The sequence below is a fragment of the Macaca mulatta genome, chromosome X, assembly GCF_049350105.2.
Source record: "Macaca mulatta isolate MMU2019108-1 chromosome X, T2T-MMU8v2.0, whole genome shotgun sequence".
NCBI lineage: Eukaryota > Metazoa > Chordata > Mammalia > Primates > Cercopithecidae > Macaca > Macaca mulatta.
This window is the reverse complement of record NC_133426.1, coordinates 76,096,344-76,102,343: the sequence shown is the minus strand read 5'-3', so window position 1 is coordinate 76,102,343 and position 6,000 is coordinate 76,096,344.

The window sequence follows — 6,000 nt, the reverse complement described above, 5'->3', positions numbered from 1 at the left end:
CCTTTCTCAACTAAATTGCCTCTTCACCTTTGTCAAAAATCAGTTGTCCTTACATGTAAAAGTCTATTTATGGTTTTTCTATTCTATTCCATTGATCTATTTGTCTATCTTCACACCAATACCATGCCGTCTATATTACTGTATCTTTAAAGGAAGTCTTAAAATCAGGTAGTGTTAGCCCTCTTTGTTCTTTTTAATTTTTAATTGACAAATAATAATTGCATATATTTATGGAGTACAATGTGATGTTTCAATACATACACACATTGCAGAATGATCAAATCAGGTAATTAACGTATTTGTCACCTTGAATGCTTATCATTTCTTTGTTGTGAGAACATTTAAAATCCTCTCTTTTAGCTATTTTGAAACATACATTATTAACTTTAGTCACCTTGTTGTGCAATACAACACCAGAACTTATTCTTCTTGTCTAAATGAAATTTTGTACTTGTTGACCAATGTCTCCCCTTTCCCCATCCCCCTCCCACCACCAGCCTCTGGTAACCACCATTCTACTCTCTTCTTCTATGAGTTCAACTTTTAAAAATTCCATGTATAAGTGAGATCCTGCAGCATTTGTCTCTCTATGTCTGGCTTATTTCATTTAACATAATATACTCTAAGTCCATACATGTTGTCACAGATGACAGAATTTCCTGTTTATTTTTTGTTTTTGTTTTTAGAGAAAGGGTCTCTCTCTGTCACCCAGGCTGGAGTACAGTGATGTAACTATAACCTTGAATTCCTGGGCTCAAGCAATTCTCCTGCCTCAGCCTTCCAAGTAGCTAGGACTATAGGTGCATGCCATGCCTGGCTATTTATTTTATTTTATTTTGGAGAGACAGAGTCTTGATATACTGCTAAGGCTGGTCTTGAACTCCTGGCCTCAAGGGATTCTCCTGCCTCAGCTTCCCAAAGCATTGGGATAACAGGCATGAGCCACTGTGCCTGGCCTGGAATTTCCTGTGTGTTTTTTAAGGCCAAATAATATTATGTATAAATACCACAATTTAAAATCCACTCATCCATTGATGGACACTTAGGTTGTTTCTGTATCTTAGCTATTGTGAATAATGCAGCAATAAACGTGGAAATGCAGGCATCTCTTCAGCATACTGATTTGAATTCCTTTGGGTATATACCCAGTAGTGGGATTTCTGGATCATATGGTGATTCTATTTTTAGTTTTTTGAGAAAATGACTGTACTAATTTATAATACTACCAAAAGTGTATGAAAGTTCCCCTTTCTCCATATCCTCAACAACACTTGTTATCTTTCATCTTTTTGATGATAGTCAATCTAACAGGTGTGAGGTGACATTTCAATGTGGTTTTAATTTGCATTTCTCTGATGATTAGAGATATTGAAGATTTTTTTCATATATATGTTGGCCACTTTTATGTCTTCTTTTGAAAAATTTCCATTCAAGTTGTTTGCCCATTTTAAAATAGGGTTATTTGTTTTCTTTGTTCTTGAGCAGTTTGAGTCCCTTGTATATATTAGCCCCTTACTCGATGTATGATTTGCAAATATTTTCTCCCAATCCCTGTGTTGTCTCTTCATTTTATTAATTGTTTCCTTTGCTTTGCAGCAGCTTTTTATTTTGATACAATCCCGTTTGTCTATTTTTGCTTTTGTAGCCTGTGGTTTGATGTCATATCCAAGAAATCTCTGCCCAGACCAATGTTGTGGATATTTACCTCATGTCTCCTTTCAGCGATTTTATATTTTCAGGTTTTATGTTTAAGTCTTTAATCCATTTTGAGTTGATTCGTGTGTAAGAGGTGAGACAAGGGTCCATTCTCATTTTTCTGCATATGATATCCAGTTTATTCAATACCATTTATTGAAGAGACTATTCTCTTTTTATTCTATTTTTATTTCTCCATTATGTGTTGTTGGTATGTTTGTGAAAAATCAGTTGACCATGGATGGGTGGATTTGTCCAGGCTCTCTCTTTCTCTCTTTCTTCTTCTTCTTCTTCTTCTTCTTTTTCTTCTTCTTCTTTCTTCTTCTTCTCCTTCTTCTCCTTCTTCTCCTTCTTTTTTTTTGAGATGGAATCTCGCTCTGTTGCCCAGGCTGGAGTACAGAGGCACGATCTCGGCTCACAGCAACTTCCACCTCCCGGGTTCAAGTGATTCTTCTGCCTCAGCCTCCCGAGTAGCTGGGACTACAGGCAGGCACCACCATGCCTGGCTACCTTTTGTATTTTTAATAGAGATGGGGTTTCACCATATTGGCCAGGCTGGTCTCGAAATCCTGACCTCGTGATTTGCCCACCTCAGCCTCCTAAAGTGCTGGGATGACAGGCATGAGCCACCATGCCCAGCCTGGGTTCTCTATTCTATTCCATTGGTTGATGTATCTGTTTTTATGCCAATAGTGTGCTGTCTTAATTACTACAGTTTTGTAATATATTTGAAATCCAGTAGTGTCACGCCTCCAGCTTTCCCTTTTTGCTCATGATTGCCTTAAGTAGTCAAGATTTTTTGTGGTCCCATATGAATTTTATGATTTCTAAAAATTTCTGTAATGAATGATATTGAAATTTTCATTGGGATTGTATTTAATCTGCAGATCGCTTTGGGTAGTATGGGCATTTTTACTAGCCCTCTAATTATGTTCTTCTTCAAAGTTGCTTTAGCTATTCTATGTCCTTTGCATTTCCATATGAATTTCAGAATCAGCTTGTCAATTCTACAGAAGCCTTCAGGGATTTTGATTGGGATTGCATTTAAATCCATAGATCAATTTGGGGAGAATTGACACTTTAATAATGCTGAATCTTCTGACCCACAAATATAATATATCTCCCCAATCATTTTGGGTTTCCTTCAGTTTCTCCCAGCAATTTTCTATAGTTTTCACTGTACAGATCTTTCACGTCTTTTGTCAGGTGTATCCCTAAGTATTTTGGATTAGGTATTGGATTAAGATCCCTAAGTACTTTGTTGCTATTGTAAATGGTATTGTTTTGTTTATTTCAATTACTAATTTTTCATGGCTAGTACACAGAAACACAATTAATTTTTGTGTACTGATCTTGTATCCTGCAATCTTGCCAAACACACTTAATAGTTTAAAGAGATCTTCTAAAAATTCCATCAGATTTTCTAGATAGATAATCATGTTCATGAATAAATACAGTTTTACTTCTTCCTTTCCAATCTGGATATCTTTTATTTATTTGTCTTGCCTGATTGCACTGGCTAGAATGTCCAATACAATGTCGAATAGAAGAGTAAAAGTGGACATTCCTTTCCCTATTACTGATCCTTCACTAATAAGTATAATACTAGCTATAGTTTTTTTTGTAGCTGTTTTTCATCAGGTTGAGGAAGTTCCCAGTGATTCCTACTTTGCTGAGAATTTATATGAGAAACAGATGTTAAATTTTGTCATGTACATTTTTTGCACTGGTTAAGATGATCATATGATTTTTTCTTTCCAGTTTGTTAATATAGTAAGTTACATTGACTAATTTTCAAATATAAAAGCAACCCTGCATTTTTGGGATAAACCCTATGTCATCATGGTGCATTATTATCCTTTTTATATAATATTGAATTCTGTTTGCTGAAATTTTGTTCAGAAAATTTTTGTATCAAGGTAGTGCTGGTCATAGAAAATATTTTGGCATCAGAACAATGAGCTGGGAGAGGGGCGGAGCAAGATGGCCGAAAAAGGAACAGCTCCAGTCTCCAACTCCCAGCGCGAGCGACACAGAAGACCGGTGATTTCTGCATTTTCAACTGAGGTACTGGGTTCATCTCACTGGGGAGTGCCGGACGATCGGTGCTGGTCAGCTGCTGCAGCCCGACCAGTGAGAGCTGAAGCAGGGCGAGGCATTGCCTCACCTGGGAAGCGCAAGGGGGAAGGGAATCCCTTTTCCTAGCCAGGGGAACTGAGACACACAACACCTGGAAAATCGGGTAACTCCCACCCCAATACTGCGCTTTAAGCAAACAGGCACACCAGGAGATCATATCCCACACCTGGCCAGGAGGGTCCCACACCCACGGAGCCTCCCTCATTGCTAGCACAGCAGTCTGTGATCTACCGGCAAGGCAGCAGCAAGGCTGGGGGAGGGGCGCCCGCCATTGCTGAGGCTTAAGTAGGTAAACAAAGATGCTGGGAAGCTCGAACTGGGTGGAGCTCACAGCAGCTCAAGGAAACCTGCCTGTCTCTGTAGACTCCACCTCTGGGGACAGGGCAATAACAAACGCAGCCGAAACCTCTGCAGACGCAAACGACTCTGTCTGACAGCTTTGAAGAGAGCAGTGGATCTCCCAACACGGAGATTGAGATCTGAGAAGGGACAGACTCCCTGCTCAAGTGGGTCCCTGACCCCGGAGTAGCCTAACTGGGAGACATCCCCCACTAGGGGCAGTCTGACACCCCACACCTCACAGGGTGGAGTACACCCCTGAGAGGAAGCTTCCAAAGCAAGAATCAGACAGGTACACTCGCTGTTCAGAAATATTCTATCTTCTGCAGCCTCTGCTGCTGATACCCAGGCAAACAGGGTCTGGAGTGGACCTCAAGCAATCTCCAACAGACCTACAGCTGAGGGTCCTGACTGTTAGAAGGAAAACTATCAAACAGGAAGGACACCTACACCAAAACCCCATCAGTACATCACCATCATCAAAGACCAGAGGCAGATAAAACCACAAAGATGGGGAAAAAGCAGGGCAGAAAAGCTGGAAATTCAAAAAATAAGAGCGCATCTCCCCCGGCAAAGGAGCGCAGCTCATCGCCAGCAACGGATCAAAGCTGGACGGAGAATGACTTTGACGAGATGAGAGAAGAAGGCTTCAGTCCATCAAATTTCTCAGAGCTAAAGGAGGAATTACATACCCAGCGCAAAGAAACTAAAAATCTTGAAAAAAAAGTGGAAGAATTGATGGCTAGAGTAATTAATGCAGAGAAGGTCATAAACGAAATGAAAGAGATGAAAACCATGACACGAGAAATACGTGACAAATGCACAAGCTTCAGTAACCGACTCGATCAACTGGAAGAGTATCTGCGATTGAGGATCAAATGAATGAAATGAAGCGAGAAGAGAAACCAAAAGAAAAAAGAACAAAAAGAAATGAACAAAGCCTGCAAGAAGTATGGGATTATGTAAAAAGACCAAATCTACGTCTGATTGGGGTGCCTGAAAGTGAGGGGGAAAATGGAAGCAAGTTGGAAAACACTCTTCAGGATATCATCCAGGAGAACTTCCCCAACCTAGTAGGGCAGGCCAACATTCAAATCCAGGAAATACAGAGAACGCCACAAAGATACTCCTCGAGAAGAGCAACTCCAAGACACATAATTGCCAGATTCACCAAAGTTGAAATGAAGGAAAAAATCTTAAGGGCAGCCAGAGAGAAAGGTCGGGTTACCCACAAAGGGAAGCCCATCAGACTAACAGCAGATCTCTCGGCAGAAACTCTCCAAGCCAGAAGAGAGTGGGGGCCAATATTCAACATTCTTAAAGAAAATAATTTTAAACCCAGAATTTCATATCCAGCCAAACTAAGTTTCATAAGTGAAGGAGAAATAAAATCCTTTACAGATAAGCAAATGCTTAGAGATTTTGTCACCACTAGGCCTGCCTTACAAGAGACCCTGAAGGAAGCACTAAACATGGAAAGGAACAACCGGTACCAGCCATTGCAAAAACATGCCAAAATGTAAAGACCATCAAGGCTAGGAAGAAACTGCATCAACTAACGAGCAAAATAACCAGTTAATATCATAATGGCAGGATCAAGTTCACACATAACAATCTTAACCTTAAATGTAAATGGACTAAATGCTCCAATTAAAAGACACAGACTGGCAAACTGGATAAAGAGTCAAGACCCATCAGTCTGCTGTATTCAGGAGACCCATCTCACACGCAGAGACATACATAGGCTCAAAATAAAGGGATGGAGGAAGATTTACCAAGCAAATGGAGAACAAAAAAAAGCGGGGGTTGCAATACTAGTCTCTGATA